At 46.1% G+C, this 21,101-nt stretch overlaps 1 long non-coding RNA gene across 1 annotated transcript; it reads right to left on the bottom strand.

Annotated features, from left to right (window-relative positions):
• Positions 1–1,617: 1,617 nt before the first annotated feature.
• On the bottom strand, positions 1,618–3,244 carry LOC136006795 (uncharacterized). Its single transcript, XR_010609269.1, has 4 exons — positions 3,229–3,244; positions 2,829–2,922; positions 2,139–2,324; positions 1,618–2,065 (listed from the first exon to the last, which is right to left on the bottom strand). It is a non-coding gene; the product is annotated as an uncharacterized LOC136006795 (long non-coding RNA).
• Between the last annotated feature and the right edge of the window lie 17,857 nt (positions 3,245–21,101).

The raw sequence follows: 21,101 nt of genomic DNA, 5'->3' as shown, positions 1-21,101 counted from the left end.
TGCGAGGAGGCCCCACCCTGCAGCCCCAAGATCTGCACTGGAGCCCTAAGATCTCCAGTCCAAGGGCAAGTTCTCAGCTCAAAAAACCAACTTCTCCATTGAAACATTAAGTTCTCCATTCAGACTATGTTGTCCAGTCAGAGTTCTCCTTTGAAACACTAGCTTCTCTATTCACTAAGACCATCATTCAGAAAGTAATTTTTCTATTCAGAAACCAAGACCATCTTTCTGAGAGACGGTTCTCCACTCAGACACTATGTTCAGGACTCTGAAACTAAGTTCCCCTTTCAGAGACTAAGACCAGCATTAGGAAAGTAACTTCACCATTCAGAGACTAAGTTCACCATGCTGAGAGTAAACCAGCATTCAAGACTATGTTCACCATTCTGAGACTAATACTGGTACTCTAAGTTCACCTTTTGAGACTAATTCCTCCATTCTAAGACTAAGACCGGCCTTCTGAGACTAAGACCGCATTCTAATACCGACACCAAAATTCTCATACTGACACCAGCTTTCTAATACTAATAGCAACACTCTAAAACCCACACTACCATTCTACAACCAATCCCATTAACATCGACCTTGCATTTAGTTTAGACTGCCACACTGTCCTGGTTTTGAGCAGCAGCAGTCATTTTTCTCCTTCTTAGGAGCTAGTCAGTGCTGTGTTTTGATCTTTTGGCCTTGGAACAGTGGTGATAACGCCGATGTTTTCAGTTGCTGCTCGAATGTTTGGTCTGGCCAAGGACTTTCTGAGCCTCATGCTCTGCCAGGGAGGAGGGGAGGCCGGGAGGAAGCAGAGACAGGACACCTGACCCAAACTAGCTAAAGAGGTATTCCATACCACAGCACGTCATGCCCAGGATGTAACTTAGAAGGACCCGGAAGGGGTAGAGGGACGGCAGGGTTGGAGGAGGTATTAGTCAGTGCTCTGCTGGGGGGAGTGGGGAGAGTTACCTGTTGGTTGGTGCTGAGGTGTTGTATTCTTTCCTCTTGTTATTTCCTTTTGCATTATTATTATTGGTGGTAGCAGTAGTGATCTATGTTATACCTTAGTTACTAAACTGTTCTTATCTCAACCCGTGGGAGTTGCATTCTTTTTGATTCTCCTCTCCGTCCCTCCAGGAGCAGGGGGAGGGCAAGAAGGGGGGGAGTGAGTAAAAGAGGTTTGTGGTTGGGTTCAAACCACGACACACACCAACACTCAGAATTTCGTCCCTAATGAATGACAACAGCCCCAACCTGACTTCAGAACTCCTCAGGAACTATGTTCCCAAGAACACTGAAAATGCCCTGCATGAGAAAATCCCGCCCCGCACTGGCCTGCGCCTGAACATAGGCGATGAACATCGCCTCTCTGACCGGCCGGGACCCAAGAAAAAAAACCCAGCCGGGGGAGGAAAAAACCCCTCCCCCGGCTGGTTTGTTTTTTTTTTTTTTCCCCTAAAAATCCGAAAAGAACTCCTTTAGTCTACAACACACTCCCCACACACAAGTAAAGCACTAAGCTTACACCGAATGCATCGCCCTCCAGCTCCCTGCCACCTCCCACAACTACATGCCATGGTCACAACATTTCCTAAGCAAACACATATACACACACATGCAAAGAGAACACCATAGACTCTGTGACACCAAAAAGACAAAGTCTCTCGTGGAAGACCACTCCCAAGATGGAATGCTCCGTCTGTCTCGATCGCCAGTGGGTCGATTGGACAGAGACAGTGAGGCTCCCGCAGAGCCCCAGAACAAAGTCTGACGTAACTGTGCGATTCCAACACCAACCGCCGAAACTGCTGTGACGGTCCGGCTGTGAACCCGACTCTGAAACTGTAATTGTTGTGATGAAACACCCTCCCTTTCCCTCTCCTCCGTGCTACCTTTCAATCCCTTGCCTGCCGTCCTGACCTCATCTCCTGCCCTCCAGCTCCAAAAAGGAGTCTATCTATTCAGGTTCCGTAGTGGCGTGGGTCTCAAGCGAGCTTCATGGTTTGGAGCTCCCATGTCACGGTCCCGAAAAAGTTTCCAAAAGGTGCTCCGGGGCTCCCCTCCCTTGCAAGACCTAAGAGAGTAGAGTCGAGTGACTGTCGCTCTGGTCCTGCAGTCCAGACTGACCCTGCAGTCATTCTCTTTACCTCCCCGACTCCCTGCAAGTACTCATCCGACTCCAAAGGCGACTGCACAGCAGCTGCAGGAATGACCATGAACCCCTCCATCGTATTGGGCTATGGTGTCAATCGCCAGCCTGGTGTAAAATCCTCTTAGCTTCGTACATCCCCTCTAACTGTGCGGCTTCACCTCTCCCGATTCCGATGTAAAACCTGAAAAATAAATAGAAACGGATGTGTGCCGACACAGTGCTTGAAATGTCGGCCTTCTCCATGCTAAGCCCTCCCGCAGCTGAGTTACGTCACACTTTGACGTTTCCACCTGCTCTGTCCTGCCTGCAAATCGCCAGAAAAATGCAAATAAAAAAATGCTTAAATACTAAAAACTATTTTGCATTGAGCTGCTGCTTCAGCCGGTTAATGGCCTCTCACTTTAACTGTCAAGATGGCTGGACAGAGTCAGCTTTGGGAAAATATACATTGAAAGAACAGAGCTGTAAAAACAACCTGGAGCTATGTCCCGAGAGACTACTGAACTTGAGACTCTGCGGCACGACCCCCAGCTGTGCTTTAGACTTATAAAGCGATAAAAGCTCAAACTGAATAATAACCTGCTCCCTTTAGCTACCCAAAGACACTGCCTCTTTAACAGGCTCACTCCCCCACCGACCTTACGACTCCTTCCTGCCCCTCTCCGGACCCCTTCTTTTAACTCACTTTTTACAATGGCAGAGGTCCAAAGCCACACTTGAGACAAACCCTTTTTGGCTCACCAGTACATTCCTTCTCTAGCCATATACCTTTCCTTCATCTGCAAAAGAGAACAGGAATGATACACAGTTAACCAGGACATCAAGCAAAATTACCTTTGCCTTGACTCCTCCCCCTGAGAGAAGCTGTGGGGTTCTTCTTGCCTCACCACCACTGCTTATAAATATAACACCTAAAAAAACCTCTACATAAAGGTACTTACTAATGCATACACTAGTAAGCCCTAACATGACCTGAAGGTCTTTACTGAAACAAGACCATTTCAAACCCACCCCCAAAAAACCCACCTGAAACAAACCACAAAGCTCTAAGGCCAGAAAACCGGAGCAAACACCAGAGAACTTACCCAGACGAAAGCTGAACCACAAATGAGCACCCTGAGGAAAGGCTGTGCCTCATATACCACAAGCCCCACCCACAGCTCCTCCCTCAATGGGCTGGGGCAGGAGAGTAGCAAACCACCACCTGGGATAAAAGCACCCTGATAAGCCACAGCTGGGTCTTTGTATTACCTGGCTCTGGTTCTGTGGCTGCTCCCTGGTTGTTTGGTGAGTGTCCTGTCTGTTCTGTAACTTCTCGCCGTTTCCTCTATGGGTGTTCCCTAGCTTTGATTTTCTGTAGCTTTTTTTCTGGCTCAGATGGGTGAGACTCGGAGATTCAGACTTTGGGGCTGAGGCTCAGGGACTGAAACTCAGGGGCTGAGAATCTAGGACTCATACTCTGTGGCTAAGACTATGGCTGAAACTGTGGCTGAAACTCTGTGGGTGATTGTGACTTGAGACTCTGGGCCTCAGATTTTGGAGCTGATACTGTTGGACTCAGGCTCTGTGGCTGAGACTGTTGCTGACACTCCATGGCTAAAACTATGCAATTCAGACTCTGGGACTGAGACTGTGGAGAAGACTGTGGAATTCAAACTGTGGCTGAGACTCTTTAGCTAAGATTCTGGGATTCAGACTTTGGGGATGAGCCTGCAGCTGAGATTCTGTGGCTAAGACTCTGGGATACAGAATTAGGGGAATAGACTGCAGCTTAGACTCTGGCTCAGACTGTGGCTAAGACTCCAGGACTTATACTCTGAGATGAGACTGACTGATGCACTGCAGCTGAGACTCTTGTGCTGAGACTGTTCCTAAGACCATTGCTAAGACTCTCAGATTCAGACTTTGGGGATGAGACTGTCTGAGACTCTGAACCATAATCCCTAACTCTAACCCGAATATATGTAATGGAGCCCTAAACCCTAGCCCAAACCTTAACCCTAAACCTTAACCCCCTAACCCTGACTCCTAACGCGAACACTCAATAATAATCTAACCCTAACCATAGCCATAACTCTGACCTTAACCCCTAATACTAACCCTAACTCTATCCATTAGCCCTAATCCTAACCCTAAAACTAACCCCTAGCCCTAATAATAAATCTAACCCTAACAGCAAACCTCACAGTAACCCTAACCCAAACCTGAAACCTAACCCAAACCCTCATGCTAAAGCTAACCGTAAGCCTCACCCTACAACAAACCATAACCCACACCCTCACCCACACGCTAAACCTAACATTAACCCTCCCACTCACCTTAACCCTAACCGTAACCCTAACACTACCCCTATCTCTGCCCACTTTGGATTAGCCACCCCCACGAATGTGATTCTGCCACCTGGGGTCAACCCTAACCATAACAGCTAACCCTAACCTCTACCCTAATATTAACCGTAACTCTTAACACCAACCCTAACCATAGCCCTAACCCTAACACCTAACCCTAACCCCTAACACTAACCATAAGTGTAACTCTAAACCTAACCCTAATCCCTAACCGTAATCCTAATCCCTAACTGTAACCCTAACCCTAACGCTAATCCTAACCCCTAACACTAAACCTAAGCCTAACCCTAACTCTGGCCACATAGGGTTAGCCAGAACCACAAGCGTGACTCCGCCACCCGATCTCAACCCTAACACTCACCCTAACCCCTAACCTTAACAGTAACCCCATACCCTAAACCTAACTAAAATCCTGATTCTAACACCTATCGCTATCCCTAACCCTAACCCAACGTGGGTTTATAGATGTAATGGATGTAAGGGAGCCCTATCCCTAACCTAACACGGGTTAATAGATATAATAGATGTAAGGCAGCCCTAACCCAAACCCTAACCCTAACACAACATGGGTTAATAGATGTATTAGATGTAAGGCACTCCTAACCCTAATGCTTACCCTACTGGCTGATACTCTGAAGCTGAGACTCTGGTGCCGAGATTGTTGCTGACAATCTATGGCTTAGACTCTGGGGTTCAGACTTTGGAGATGAGAATGTGGCTGAGGCACTGAACCCTAACCCATGCTCTACTCACTCTGCTGCTGGACAGCAGGCACCAGAGATGTTGGATTCAAATGCACTCACTCACTGGGGGTATCTTTCTGACTGCAGAGCTGCCCGTAGCTGTGTCCTGGGTTTACCAGGAGCCGTTTTGCTCCTTCTTAGTAACTGGTGCAAGCTCTGTGTTTTGACTTCCAGCCTGGGCAGAGAGCTGATAACACCGATTTTCAGTTGTTGTTAAGTAGTGCTTATTCTGGCCAAGGACTTTGTGAGTCTTATGCTCTGCTGGGGACGAGGCAGGGCAAGAAGGAAGCGGAGATGGGACACCTGATCCAGACTGGCCAGGGAGGTATTCCATACCACAGCACGTCATGCCCAGGGAGGTAACTAGGAGTTACTCAGAAGGGCACACTCTCTCTTCGGGGGGGTCGAACTCGTTTGGCGGTGGTATCGTATTCTCTTGTTATTTTCTCTTATCAATATTATCATTGGTGGTAGCAGTAGTGATTTGCGTTATACCTTAGCTACTGGGCTGTTCTTATCTCAACCTGTGGGAGTTACATTCTCTTGATTCTCCTCCCCATCCCTGCTGGAGCGGGGAGGGTCGGGGGTGGGGTGAGTAGACGGGCTCTGTGGATTGGTTTAAACTACGACAAGCTGCCTGTTGGATAAATCACTCTCCTGGGGTCGCCGTGCACCCAAGCTGCAGACATACACATCATCTTTTGGCATGTTACTTAAGTGTATACAGTTACTAGTTGAAGCAGACCAGCCTGAATATGTGTCACTTCTAATGTACCATTTAATCTCTGTTGATCACCACTGAAGAGTATTGATTTCTAAAGTTCCTAATGAAATACCAAAACATAAACCATACTGAACTACGAGATGGACGAATCAGGAAGAAAGCAAACCAGTTCACTTTTTACCTTCAGGGCATGTGTATCTGGCTTGTATCCAAAATACGGGCTTAAAACCTGATGGCTATCAAAAGGAGAAAGACGAGTCAACTATGTAGACAAATCTGAGTGATGACAACTTTTCAATGGTATTGAAATTCACGGGATTAACTGGAGGCGGGACAGAGTCACACAAGTTGTGACTGAATCTAATGGATTCTATTTGCTCTATGAACAGAAACAAACTCTCGCTTTGGAAATTAAAACGTTTCCTGACCTCTCACTTGGCAACTTTCCCATTTTTCAGTTATTAGGTCTGCACATTGCAACTTGTGTATTCTACCAACTAGCCACAACCATGGTACTGAATAAGAGGTTTATATTGAACTTTTAAACTTCTTTTCTCCACTTTGAAGCAGTTCTTCTCCAAGTCATTTCCACCTGCAGCATGCACAATGTAAGAGATGGCTTTTTCTTGACTTCCATCCCTGCACTTTGCCCTTTCCCCCACACTTCAAATCCTTCTCACTCACTGGAGAATTCAAGCAAAAAATCTGAAACTGAACCCTAAAAGGAGGGAAATATAGAAATAAGAGGAAGGGGCCTATGAAATCAAGTAAGGGGAGATGTAACCAGAGGCGGGACAGTTAGCACATAGATAATATATGTCGAATAGGCTATAAACCTTGGAGTCTCCAAGCAGTGAGGAAACAAGGGAGGGAATTTGTGGATTGGATAGAAAATACAAATCTAAGTTTGGCCTTTGCTGTGTGTGCCTGCTTGCCAAGACACCCATTTTTGCACAAATGTTAAAATAAATAGCTGCTTCACTGCTGTGTCTGACCGAGGCCTGCCTGAACCTAGAGACCGTTTCTCGCCTTTCGACTTCTCAGACACCAAAATCCAATCCTCAGCAGGATGCTCACCCGAGACTCCAACTTCTCGCCTTCTTCATTATTTTGGGACTCTGCTCTGGGAGGGGCACTTTCTCACCTGACCTGCTGGAGACTGCTGCTTCTCTTCTCCCTGCTCTTCACTGGCATCTTCCATACTGCTTTTCTGGGTCTGTTTCTTCCCCTTTCTCTTCTTTACCTGTCCCTGCCAGGTATTCTTCTTCTCCTTCCTGCTCATCACAGGCAAGCAGAGGGGGAAAACAAAGCAATTGTGTATTTTTTTAACTATAGAAATCCCACACAAGTGTTTCACAGAAGAGACAATCCCCTGCAAAAAAAACCTATGTACGAAACCCAGCACTCACAGCGACTGCAGCCATTAGCGAGGGCCTGTGCTTGAGCTACAACAGGAACTAAGTCACCTCAGTGCAGGACACGACTCCGTGATGAAGCACGGAGTCTGCTGGACCCCTGCACAGACAACACACAGCCAGGAGCCTGTCCACAGAGCACTGGGACAACCTGGAAACAAGAGACTGCCCAGTTCTGGAGAGGAAGAACTCCTGGACTTTATGTTGGATTAAGAGTAACGACTGGGAGAGCTGGGGATGCATGTTCAACAGCGCAAGTAGAGCGTGCCTGTGCAAGACAAGTGGACCATCTGTTTCAAAGACTCTTTTTCATTAGGCATGATATTTACTATCAGATGTAAGAACCATAACAGCAGATACACCAGAAAAAAATACTAATCATTATACAGCTTCTCTGTCTATAAAATAATGAAAGGGATATGGTCGTCCATTATAAAAAAGGACTGTGTTCCTCATACCAAGAAAATGCTTTTATTTCAGCTGTGCTTTGTGGAAAAACCCTGTGAAGGAGATGGTCTTTCAGTACTGAATATCATTCAGACTAAAAAGGGTAGCTGCTTGCCTGGACTTTTCTCATCCTTTAGATACGAGGAGCCAGAGGCAGCCCCCACACTGCTGCAGGGCCCCTTCAGAGCTGCCTACTGATGCAGATGCTGGGACCAGCGGCAGCTCTTTGTGTCACGCTGAGAAAGGATGCTCTCGGCATCATTGCCAACACACTGGAGAGCTGGAACGGGCCACTTCCAGCAACGTATTTGTACTCCCTTGCTCCACAAACAAGATGACCAGAATCAGCTTTACCATTTAAGCCTCTCTTCCCTCATGTGTTCTTCCTCATTCCAGACAGCTCATTTACAGCAGTGTTTTTCCTCAAGCATAGCCCATGGGGAGCCAGGGAGGAGGCAGGATAAAACCTCTGAGCAGTCAGGAGCTGGCAGGTCAGGAGCCAGGTCTGCCCAGAAACAGGACACTCAAGGCAGTGGGCAAGCTGAAAGCAGGCAAACAAGAGGAGAGCCTATTCACACAGCTATTTTGTACAGTGGCGGATAAATACAGAGCTCTCTAAGGTCACTTCTCAGTGAAAACTGCTCACAGTGATGGTCAGAAATCCCACGAAGTAACATCTCAGAAAGATGCACTCTTAGTGCCCAACCCCACCAAGTGCTTGAAAATCACACTAGAAATCCTGATCCGAGACAAGAAAAACACTTTTTAGGGCAATATTGATCACAAAGAGCTGGTGGCAAATAGGACAGGTGCCAAGCTGATCCAGTGCACTTTGGATTACAGTTGCAATAGAAAGCTAAAATCCACTGGGAGAGAAACCAGGGATGCAGCTCTAATGAAAACCTAGCAAGCCACAGCTACTTCAGATGCAAGTAGACTTGAACTCCAAACTGAAATGCAGTGCTCGTTTGCCTACTGCTTTCTCCACTTTCAGTCGCAATTCTGAAGCAAAGGCAGTTGCCTTTCTGTACCTGAAGCAATGGGAACAGAGCACAGCAGCACAGTCAAGATACAGAGTTAATATGCATTTTGAGAATTTTCACATCAAATCATTTTAGACTGAAGAAAAATTACTCAGAATTTTCCTGGCAAATTCCATGGATAACTCCATGCTGAGAAAGACGGGGAGACATCGCCAGGCACACTCCTCAGCTGGGGCCCTCATTGACTTTACTGCACCTCCAGAACAAGAACCTTGTTGTGCACTTCTTGCCATGACTGAAGTTGTTTTCCATGCGGACTGAAATAGAAGGAAGCACTTGATGGAATGGAGCCATACCTTTATTGTGGGGTTGCGGGATGAAGGATGCTGCGAGAGTGCGAGGTGGAGGGGAGCACAGCGCGGCTGCTGCAGGTCCTGGAGGTTTGTCTCCCACTGAGACTGACTGAGTCTCTGGCAGCAGGGGGCAGAGGCTGATTCCCCACGCGGTGACTCCTGCAGCACCCCTGGGTGCCCAGTGGCCATGGGCAGGATGCTGCTGCCATCACAAAGCCGTGGCGGTCCCTGTGGATTTGCCCATTGTTACGAAGAACCCACGGTGAGCGTGGGCAAATTAAGGAGGGAGAGCCCTGCAGTAACCAGTGCAGGGGAGACCCCTCCCTCGGGAGGCTGCGTCTCCCATGTCTGCCCTGCGCATCCCGGTACGCGTTCTTTGACTTTGCAATCCTGTTCCAGTGTTGGCTTGAAGCACATTGTGGGTGCGTGTTGTGTAGGTAAAAGAAGCTGTCAGGAGATGTGCTGGTGCCATCGCAGCTGTAGGAGCAGTGGATGGGTGAGGAGGTGGCCCTGGGCTTGTTCATGTGCTTGGAGCTCACCTCTGCATGCAGAGGTGCTGGAGGCAAAGCAGCAGCCTTGTGCGTGCAGGAGCTGCTGGTGCCAGAGGTGCTGAGAAGGTGGCAGGGCAGGAGCAGCCCCTGGGCAGTGCAGCTGCTGGTTCTGTCACTGGGAGCTCAGCACAAGTGGACCTGCCTGGCTCTGGCAGGGCCCACACAAGGCCACCGGGCATTGCGGAAGGCAGAAGGAGTGCTGGTGGTCTCTAGGAAAGGCCAATCCAGCGCCGGGCATTGTGGAAGGCTCCAGTGCTCTGCTAGGCTCTGGCAATGTATTCTGGAAGGTGACAAAGGTGCTGACATTCTGCATTGAAAAACTGTATTGAAGGACAGTATTGATACGCTAATGTCAGAATTGAAACAATAAGTTCTAACTTGAAACGCTGTATTCTGCATTTAAACGCTAAGTTCTGCCTCGAAACAGTACAATCTGCATTGAAAGGCTAAATTCTTAATTGAAATGTGCATTGATATGTGAAAATTCTAGATTGAATTCTGCATTGAAAAAAGAAGTTCTGTCTTGAAATGGTAATTTCTGCATTGAAACGCTAAGTTCTGCATTGAAACTCTTACTTCTGCTTTGAAACTCAAACTTGTGCATTGAAAAGTTGAAGATCTACATTGAAACACTAAGGTCTGCATTGAAACAATAAGTTCTCCTTTGAAAAGCTAAGTTCTGCATTGAACCAGTAAGTTCTAATTTAAAAAGTTAAGTTCTGCATTGAAACGGTAGGTTCTGAATTGAAAGCTAATTTCTGCATTGAAACGCTAAGTTCTGCTTTGAAAGGGTACATTCTGCATTGAAACGGTAAGTTCTGTATTGAAACTCAAAGCTCTGCATTGAAATGTGAAAGTTGTAGTTTGAAACTCTAAGGTCTGCATTGAAACGCTAAGGTCTGCATTGAAATGCTAGGATCTGCATTGAAACGTTAATTTCTGCATTGAAACGTTAAGTTCTGCATTGAAACGTGTAGTTCTGCTTTGAAACGCTTAGTTGTGCATTGAAAAGGGAAAGATCTGCATTGAAAGGGTAAGGTCAGCATTGAAAAGCTTATTTCTGCTTTGAAACACTATGTTCTGCTTTGAAACACTATGTTCTGCTTTGAAACGGTAAAGATCTGCATTGAAAGGGTACGGTATGCATTGAAACACTAAGTTCTCCATTGAAACAGTAAGTTCTGCACTGAAACGATAAGTTCTGCATTGAAACAGCACATTCTGCATTGAAAAACTAAGATCTGTATTGAAACGCTAATGTCGGGATTGAAACAATAAGTTCTAATTTGAAAAGCTAAGTTCTGTGTTGAAACGATAAGTTCTGCTTTATACACTAAGCTCTGCTTTGAAACGGCACATTCTGCATTGAAACGCTAGGTTCTGCATAGAAACAGTAAGTTCTGCATTGAAACTCAAAGCTGTGCATTGAAATGTGAAAGTTCTAGATTGAAACACTAAGGTCTGCATTGAAACGCTAATTTCTGCATTGAAGCGTGTAGTTCTGCTTTGAAACGCTTAGTTGTGCATTGAAAAGGTAAAGATCTGCTTTGGAAAGTTAACGTATGCACTGAAACGCGAAGTTCAGAATTGAAACGGTAGGTTCTGTATTGAAACGCTTATTTCTGCTTTGAAACGCTACATTCTGCTTTGAAAGGGTAAAGATCTGCATGGAAAAGCTAAGGTACGCATTGAAACACTAAGTTCTCAATTAAAACGGTAAGTTCTGCATTGAAATGGTACATTCTGCATTGAAACGCTAAGGTCTGCATTGAAACACGAAGTTCTGTATTAAATCTATAATTTCTGCATTGCAACAATAAGTTCTAATTTGAAAGGCTAAGTTCTGCATTGACAGGCTAAGTTCTGCTTTGAAACACTGAATTCTGCTCTGAAACAGTACATTCTGCATTGAAACGCTAATTTCTCCATTGAAACTCTAAGTTCTGCTTTGAAACACTTCGTTCTCCTTTGAAACACTTCGTTCTGCTTTGAAACGGTACATTCTCCATTGAAACGCTAAGTTCTGCCTTGGAGTGCTAAGTTCTGCATTAAAACATTTAGTTCCGCATTGAAAGCTAATTTCTGCATTGAAAGCTAATTTCTGCATTGAAACGCTAAGTTCTACTTTGAAACGGTACATTCTGCATTGAAAGCTAATTTCTGCATTGAAACGCTAAGCTCTGCTTTGAAATATTAACTCCTGCTTTGAAACGCTAAGTTCTGCATTGAAACACTGAGTTCTGTATTGAAACGCTAATGTCTGAATTGAAAAAAAAAGTTCAAATTTGAAACGCTTAGTTCTGCTTTGAAACACTAAGCTCTGCTTTGAAACCGTCCATTCTGCATTGAAACGCTAAGTTCTGCATTGAAACGTTAATGTCTGCATTGAAACGTTAATGTCTAAATTGAAACAATAAGTTCTTATTTGAAAAGCTAAGTTCTGCATAGAAACGCTAAGATCTGCTTTGAAACACTAAATTCGCCTTTGAAAAGCTGAGTTCTCCATTGAAACACTAATTTCTGCATTGAAACTGTAAGTTCTGCATTGAAACGTTAATTTCTGCATTGAAAGGCTAAGTTATGCATTGAAACACTAAGGTCTGCATTGAAACAAAAAGTTCTGTGTTGAAATGGTAAGTTCTGCATTTAAGCGCTAAGTTCTGCTTTGAAACGATACATTCTGCATTGAAACGGTAAGTTCTGCATTGAAATGCTAATGTATGCATTAAGATGTGAAAGTTGCAGATTAAAAAACTAAGGTCTGCGTTGAAACAACAAGTTCTGCGTTGAAATGGTAAGTTCTGCATTGAAACGCTTAGTTCTGCTTTGAAACGCTTAGTTCTTCTTTGAAACGCTACATTCTGCTTTGAAACGGTAAAGATCTGTAGTGAAACGCTAAGTTCTGCATTGAAATAATAAGTTCTGCTTTGAAACGCTACGTTCTCCTTAGAAACGGTAAGGATCTGCATTGAAACTCAAAGTTGTGCATTGAAACGCTAAAGTTGTGCATTGAAACGCTAATGTCTGCATTGAAACAATAAATTCTAATCCGAAACGATAAGTTCTGCATTGAAATGGTAAATTCTGCATTAAAACGGAAATTTCTGCATTGAAAGATCAGAGTTCTTCATTGAAATGCTAAGTTCTGCATTGAAAGAATAAGTTCTCCTCTGAAAAGCTATGTTCTCCATTGAAACGCTAATGTCTGCATCGGAACAATAAGTTCTCATTGAAACGCTAAGTTCTGCATTGAAATGGTAAATTCTGCATTAAAACGGAAATTTCTGCATTGAAAGATCAGAGTTCTTCATTGAAATGCTAAGTTCTGCATTGAAAGAATAAGTTCTCCTCTGAAAAGCTATGTTCTCCATTGAAACGCTAATGTCTGCATCGGAACAATAAGTTCTCATTGAAACGCTAAGTTCTGCATTGAAACCCTAAGTTCTTCACTGAAAGGCTAACCTCTGCATGAAAACGCTAATTTCTGCTTTGAAATGGTAAGTTCTGAATTGAAAGGCTAAGTTCATCATTGAAACACAACGTTCTGCATTGAAAGGCGAAGCTCTGCATTGAAACGCGTAGTTCTGCTTTGAAACGGTAAAGATGTCCATTGCAAGGCTAAGGTATGCATTGAAACGCTAAGTACTGCATGGAAATGCTAAGTTCTGCATTGAAATGGTAAGGTCAGCACTGAAATGCGAAGTTATCCATGGAAACGCTAAGTTCTGCGTCGAAACGGAAAGTTCAGCATTGAAAAGCTAAGGTCTGCTTTGAAAGGATAAGTTCTGAATTGAAATGCTAAGTTCTGCTTTGAAACGTAAGTTCTGAATTGAAAAGCTAAGTTCATCATCGAAACCCAACGTTCTGCATTGAAAGGCGAAGTTCTGCATTGAAACGCGTAGTTCTGCTTTGAAAAGCCTAGTTCTTCTTTGAAACGCTACATTCTGCTTTGAAACGGATATGATCTCCATTGAACGGCTAAGGAATGCATTGAAACGCTAAATTCTGCATTGAAACGCTAAGTTCAGCATTGAAACGTTAAGGTCTGCATTTAAGCGCTAAGTTCTGCTTTGAAACAATACATTCTGCATTGAAAAGGTAAGTTCTGCATTGAAATCCTAATGTATGCATTAAGATGTGAAAGTTGTAGATTAAAAAACCAAGGTCTGCATTGAAACAACAAGTTCTGCGTTGAAATGGCAAGTTCTGCATTGAAACGCTTAGTTCTGCATTGAAAAGCAAAGTTCTCACTTGAAACACTAAGCTCTGCGTTGAAATGCTAAGCTCTGAATTGAAACACTAAGTTCTGCTTTGAAACGGTACATTCTGCATTAAAACAATACATTCTGTACTGAAATTCAAAATTGTGCTTTGAAACACTAAAGTTCTACATTGAAACGCTAAGGTCTGCATTGAAACAATAATTTCTCCTTTGAAACGCTTTGAAACACTAAATTGTGCTTTTAAATGCTAAGTTCTGCATTGAAACGCTAATGTCTGCATTGAAACAGTAAATTCTGCATTGAAACTCTACTTTCTGCTTTGAAACGGACGGTAAAGGTCTGCATTGAAAGTCAAAGGTATGCATTGAAACCTTAAGGTGTCCATTGGAACGCTAAGTTCTGCATTGAAATGGTAAGTTCTCACTTGAAATGCTAAGCTCTGCATTGAAACACTAAGTTCTGCTTTGAAATGGTACATTCTGCATTGAAACGCTAAGGTCTGCATTGAAACTCAAAGTTGTGTATTGAAACGCTAAAGTTCTACATTGAAACGTTAAGGTCTGCATTGAAACAAGTTCTCCTTTGAAACACTTAAGTTCTGCATTGCAAAGCTAATGTCTGCATTGAAACAATAAGTTCTAATTTGAAACGCTAAGTTCTGCACTGAAACAGTAAGTACTACATTGAAAGGCTAAGTTTGGCATTGAAACGCTAATTTCTGCCTTGAAACACTTAGTTCTGCTTTTAAAATCAAAGTTGTGCTTTGGAACTATAAAGTTCTACATTGAAACGCTAAGGTCTGCATTGAAACAAAAAGTTCTCCTTTAAAACCCTAAGTTCTTCATTGAAACGCTAAGTTCTGCATTGGAACGCTAAGTTCTGCTTATAAACGCTAATTTCTGCATTGAAACTCTAATGAATGCATTGAAACAATGTTCTAATTTGATCTATATAGGAACAGCAACTTTCATTGATTATGGAACAAGCCCCTCCTTGTGAAGCCAGTATCATATCTAGAGCCATTTAGTTTCATAACATCACTTTACCTCTTTTTCTTCCACTTGGATTACATCTATGTTTTTACTTTCAATTTTCTCTATGGTTGCTGAGGTATTTACGATTGCCTTCTTTAATTCACTTACTCCCAAAGATGGAATTAGCCATCTTACAAAACTATGAAATGCGGTGTTTCACTCAGCAATAGGGTTAAACCCTCGCTTAATCTGTTTAGCAAAACTTCTAATCCAGGTCCCAGAAGGATACATGTCAATAATAGATTGGGTGTCAGAGCACCTAAGGTGCATGCCACCTTCCAGTTGCGGGGTAGAGTCTAAGAAACATTTTCTCCACATAACCAATACCATCCTTTCCCTTTAGGAACAGGCCACCACTGAACTGAACATTATATTGGGGGAGCTACCATGTGCCGAAAACAAGGGGTACCTGGGTCCCAGGGCACCCTGAGTCGCTCTTGGTTGAGCAACGTTCCCTCAGGGTGGAGATGTGTTGAGGAGAAGAGTTTGGGGGCTCAGAGGAGATTTGGCCATTGGGTGGGATCCCCAAAGCTCCCCAGGGTGGTGCAGGTATCTGGGGAACACCCAGTGTCCTAAAACCAGGGGTTACATTTGTCCCAGGGTACCCTGACTCTTCAGTGTCCCTGTTGGCCCATGGCAATAAAAAGGGGGGGGGGGATTTGGGGTTCAGAAGGGAACTGGAGGTTTGGGGGTATTTGGAGGTTCATGGGAACGTGCCCAAGCTCTGCAGGGGGCAGAGTAATATGGAGGACCAGTGGAGCCCTCAAAAAGGGGCTACAGCCACTAGAGACCACCCCAGAGATCATTGGGGAGGGGAGAACTGGGGGACCTGACAGGTTTTGGGGGTGCAGCTGGGGGGTTCTCCCTAAACCTTACCAGTGAGGATGCTGGCAATGAGATCATCCCTCTGCCCGGGGGGGGTGAAACTAAGGGGGTTTCCTGGGAGCTGGGGTGGCCCTTGCACTCCCACAGGCTCTGACAGGGAGGTACAAGTTCTCCTGCCCTGCCACCTTCTCAGCACCTCTGGCACCAGCAGCTCCTGCACACAGAAGTCTCCTGCTTTGCCCCCAGCACCTCTGCACGCAGAGGTGAGCTCCAAGCACATGAACAAGCCCAGTGCCTCCTCCTCACCCATCTCCTGCTCCTACAGCTGCGATGTCACCAGCGCATCTCCTGACAGCTTCTCCTCCTTTCACAGCACACACCCACAATGTGTTTCAAGCCAACGGGAAAACAGCATTGCAAAGTCAAAGAGCACGTACCGGGATGTGCAGGGCAGCCATGGGAGATGCAGCCTCCCGAGGGAAGGGGGCTCCTCTGCACTGGTTACTGCAGGTCTCTCGCTAATTAAGTTGGCCACGTTCATTGTGGGGCCCCATCACAATGGGCAAATCCACAGCTACCACCACGGCTTTGTGATGGCGGCAGCATCATGCCCATGGCCACTGGGCACCCAGGGATGCTCCGGCAATCTCTGCGGGAGGACCGGCCTCTGCCCAGCTGGCTCAGGGAGGTCCCTCACAGGCTGCTCTTCCTCGGTGCCTTTGGTCCAGAGGTGGAGCATGCGAGGGGTCACAGCTCAACCTGGGCAATGGAACAGGGCGTCACGGCTACCTACAAGAAGTGGGGAGTGACCGACATTCGCACAGCAGAGAATCCTGGAATCGCAGACTGGCTGGGCTGGAAGGGACCTCAAAGCTCATCCAGCTCCAGCCCCTGCCACATGCAGGGACACCTTCCACTAGAGCAGTTTGCTCCAAGCCCTTGTGTCCAACCTGGCCTTGTGCACTGCCGCAGATGGGGCAGCCACAGCTTCTCTGGGCAAATGTCTACCACCGTCTCACTACCCTCAATGTCAGTCATATTTTCTTAATATGAAATGAAATCAATGAAATTAAATCCTGTTTCTACTTGGAACCATTTTGTGTCCTTAAAAATGATTATGGATCTGAAAAAAACATCTGACATTTCAGGCAAATAACAGGCTCATCATTATTTTGATTAATGGTCAGTGCAGGGATTAAAATGGAATAGCACAGTACACCATAGGATAGCTCAGCACAGCACAGCATAGCTATGGAGAGCCTATTGCTCTGATAGCACACTATCCGCAGGTGAACTCACCCCCAGCCTGCAGTGCGGATCACTGGGGCACAGGTTCTACAGAGACGCTGGCTCAGGCAGTCGGCAGTGTCCCATCTGCCTTGACAAACTGCCACAAGTGGCCTGTGCCCACTGCGCCCAGAGGCTGGGATGCAAAGCAGAGAATTAAAAGGTCCCAGACACACTGGGGAACCCCAAATGTGGTTTTACACAGGGGTCTCACACCCTTCAAACAATCACGTACCACACACTTGGACCAAGCATTAGCACCCTTACTACCAATTACTAGTCCTAGTCAAACTGCCAGGCGCTCATGCTACTTCTGCTGCAGTCCTGCTCTTCTATTGATGCAGATGTCCCTGGAGCCACTCCTGCAAGAGACACTGATTAATGGTGTGCGGGACAGTGAGAGGGTTTCAAAGAAATGCTGGAGGGGGGTGGCATTCTGCCATTATTTCTACTGTGCTGCAATACGCCCTCTCCTTCACAGACAGCTTTAAGATGCCCTCAAGAAAAGTCCTAGTTCCAGGGCTGGGCTGAAGCTTCCAGGAAAAATCTACGACCTCATCACATTACAGTATACATCTAAATATATAGAGACACATATATAAATAAAAGACCTGTTAATACTTTACAGACTGGTTGATCTAGTAGCTAGGGGGAAGAGAATTTTCAGAACATGCCTTGTGGGTCCCACCAACCAGGGTCCCAAATGCCAGTGACAGGGTGACGAGAGTCAGCAAAGATGCAATCCCAGGGGGATCAGTCTCCTGAGACAGGGGAGGCAAAAACAACCCAAAATTGAAACAGCCTGCAGCAAGCACTGATGTTCCCTCCCTCAGCTGGCAGACACACAACCTTCCTGCAGTGCCATTTCTCTGATGAGAGACATAGGTAAGGCTAAAAATCAACTCAGAATCACAGAAACATTTCTTTTGAAAAGACCCTTGAGAACATCGACACCAGCCATTAACCTGTCCCTAACACGTCCACATGCTGACAATGACAACATCCCTGTGGGATACCCTGTCTGGATGGCTAACAACAGCAACTGGAACCAAGTCAAATTTTACATCCTATCATAATTTCACTCATTTCTATTCAATTCTGCTTCTGTTAAACATTATGCTCTACATTAGAGCATGGAAATCAGTTGGCCAAGTTACGTTATTGCAGAAACCTCCTCGCATAGATCATGGCACTTAAACATATTTAATAAACTCTTTACAACTGAGTAAACCAACCAGCCTTTTCGCTCAATTTATAACTGGAATTCAGCACTACTCTGTTTGGAGGCACAGAGACAAGAGGTGACCACACCACTCTGTGAGAAGGATGGATTAAGGGAGACCCTTGTTGCTGTTTCTCTAAGAACAAAGGGCAGTAGAAAATGAAATATTATTTTTAAGAACTAAAATACATTCCAATTACCATTGAAAATATGGAACAAGATGTTAAAGCCCACCAGGTTTTACCAGGAAGAACAACAATTAACTAAGAAATCCCTCCTGTGCTGTTTCCTTTCCCAGCCCGTGGAGAGTTTCCTCAGTAACTGGCAAGTGCGCGTGACACAGCAAGTGATGTGTATGTCTACTGCACATGAAGGTGAACAGTTCCTTTTGGTGTTAGATCTGTAGAGTCAGGTTTATCTCCAAAGCAACTCAACTATGTACCAAGCGAAACAGGCAGGGAATTTTCAGCTGTACCTGCAGTGCCGTTCTAGGAACCGCACAGCTGGGGACTCCAGAAATAGCTGGGATTGGTTCTCCCAAGAAATCCACCAGTGACACGAAGGAAGTACACACTCTGTGACACCAGGGTTCGCTGATTCAGCTGACCTCTAATCCCTTTTCAGAATCACACTAACCCACTGTGCATTCAGCACACCAGTAGCTTTTACCAAAACCTGACCTCCCTGGAACACTTCGGTTGCAGAGGCACTAAATATTTATGTAAAGGGGAGGAAGGGACCTTAAAGCTCATCCAGCTCTAACTCCTGCCACAGACAGGGACACCTTCCACTGGAGCAGCTTGCTCCAAGCCCTTGTGTCCAACCTGGCCTTGAACACTGCCAGGGATGGGGCAGCCACAGCTTCTCTGGGCACCCTGTGCCAGCACCTCAGCACCCTTACAGAGAAGAGCTTCCTCCTGAGATCTCATCTCAGTCTCCCGTCTGGCAGGTTAAAGCCATCCCCCTTGTCCTGTCTCTACAGGCTCTTGTAAAAAACCCATCTCTAGATTTCTTGTACGCCCTGTTTAGGTATCGGCATAGTAAGGCCTCCCTGGAGCCTCCTCTTCTCCAGGCTGAACACCCCCAGCTCAAACACAGTGACAGACCCCCACTGACACCAAATCTGTGGGTCAGACAAGGTGGGCAGATACTGAAGGAGCAGGGGATGAAAACTGACATGCCTTTGAAGACAGCAACATCACAAGTGGAAAAAAAACAGACATCATCACAAATTGAAACAAGAAAACAAATGTAAAGCAGCGAAGACAGATGTGGCCTGTCATGACCTACACTGGGAGCCATTTGCAGAGGAAAGCAGGCAGTGTATGACTGCTGAAACACAGCCAGTCACCAACATCCTCAGAGCATCCTTGGGCTCCTTGGGGCTCCAGGGGAACCCCATGGGAAACAGCCTGAAGCAAGCACTGATGTTCCCTCCCTCGACTGGCAGACACACTGCCTTCCCGCAGTGTCATTTCTCTGATGAGACAGTTTGGTCTGAACAACAAGATTTTGTAGAATCATGGCATCGTTTAGGTTGGAAAAGACCCTAATGGTGGACATTGAGTCCACCATTAACGGAACACTGGCAAGTCAACACTTTAACCATGTCCCTTAGAACTTGTCTTTTATATACCTCCAGGGACAGTGACACAACCCCTTCTGCGGGCAGCCTGTTTCTTGTCCCATCATCAGACAGGACAGCCAGGGAAGGACAAGATGGGATCTCCTTTACCCTGCTGAAGGACAGGATTCAGCCTGGTCATTTGATACATCTCCTCCTGGGATTGCAGCCCTGGGGCTGGAGGGGACTCTGCTCCCTTCCATGAATACCACAAACCCACACGAGGTCTCACTTCCTCCAAAGGTGAAAATGTACCATTATAAAGACGATGTCTCAATCAGAGGACATTCCCCTGACAGAGGCAGCGGAAGCAGCACCAGCAGTGTGGGAAGCACTACATGATGTCAAAGATCCACCTGAGCAATGTCAGAAACCAAGTAGAAACCAGCAGAACAGGGCAGCCACGGGAGATGCAGCCTCCCGAGGGAGGGGTCTCCCCTGCACTGGTTACCGCAGGGCTCTCGCTCCTTAAACAGCCCACGCTCACCGTGGGGACCCGTCACAATGGGCAAATCCACAGAGACCGCCACGGCTTTGTCAGGGCAGCAGCACCGTGCCCATGGACACTGGGCAACCAGGGGTACTGCAGGAGTCGCCGCGTGGGGAATCAGCCTCTGACCCTGCTGCCAGAGCCCCAGGCAGTCTCAGTGGGAGACAAACCTCCACGACCAGCAGCAGCCGCGCTGTGCTCCCCTCCACCTCACACTCTCGCAGCATCCTTCATCCCGCAACCCCGCAATAAAGGTATGGCTCCATTCCATTAAGTGCTTCCTTCTATTTCAGTCCGCATGGAAAACAAAACAGATTGCTGCTCTCCCTACACTGTGCACTATTAACTGTGAGCACAAATCCCACCAACTCATCACGCTGTCCAACGACCAGACCTGACAGCGCAGACCGCCGGGGCCAGCTTCCCCCACCCCGCCCAAGCCCCAGACAAGATAGCCGTGAGGAAAAGCAATCCTCAGCTGCAGACTGAGAATCTGCCCGTGGCAGGGAAACGGCAGCTACCACAACTACGGCAACAGGGAACTGGGGAGCAGGAGACGCTCCGCACCCCAGCCAGGCTGCTGACGGGAAAGCGACAGAGAGAAAAGAACGTTTCGCTGATGGGGGAAGGAACATCATGGGACTGAAAAGAGCTAAGGAGACAGTAAATAAGAGCAAGAATGCCAGCCT

Source organism: Lathamus discolor, unplaced genomic scaffold (genome assembly GCF_037157495.1).
Source record: "Lathamus discolor isolate bLatDis1 unplaced genomic scaffold, bLatDis1.hap1 Scaffold_70, whole genome shotgun sequence".
NCBI classification, from domain to species: domain Eukaryota; kingdom Metazoa; phylum Chordata; class Aves; order Psittaciformes; family Psittacidae; genus Lathamus; species Lathamus discolor.
This window is presented reverse-complemented; position numbering and strand designations above follow the sequence as displayed.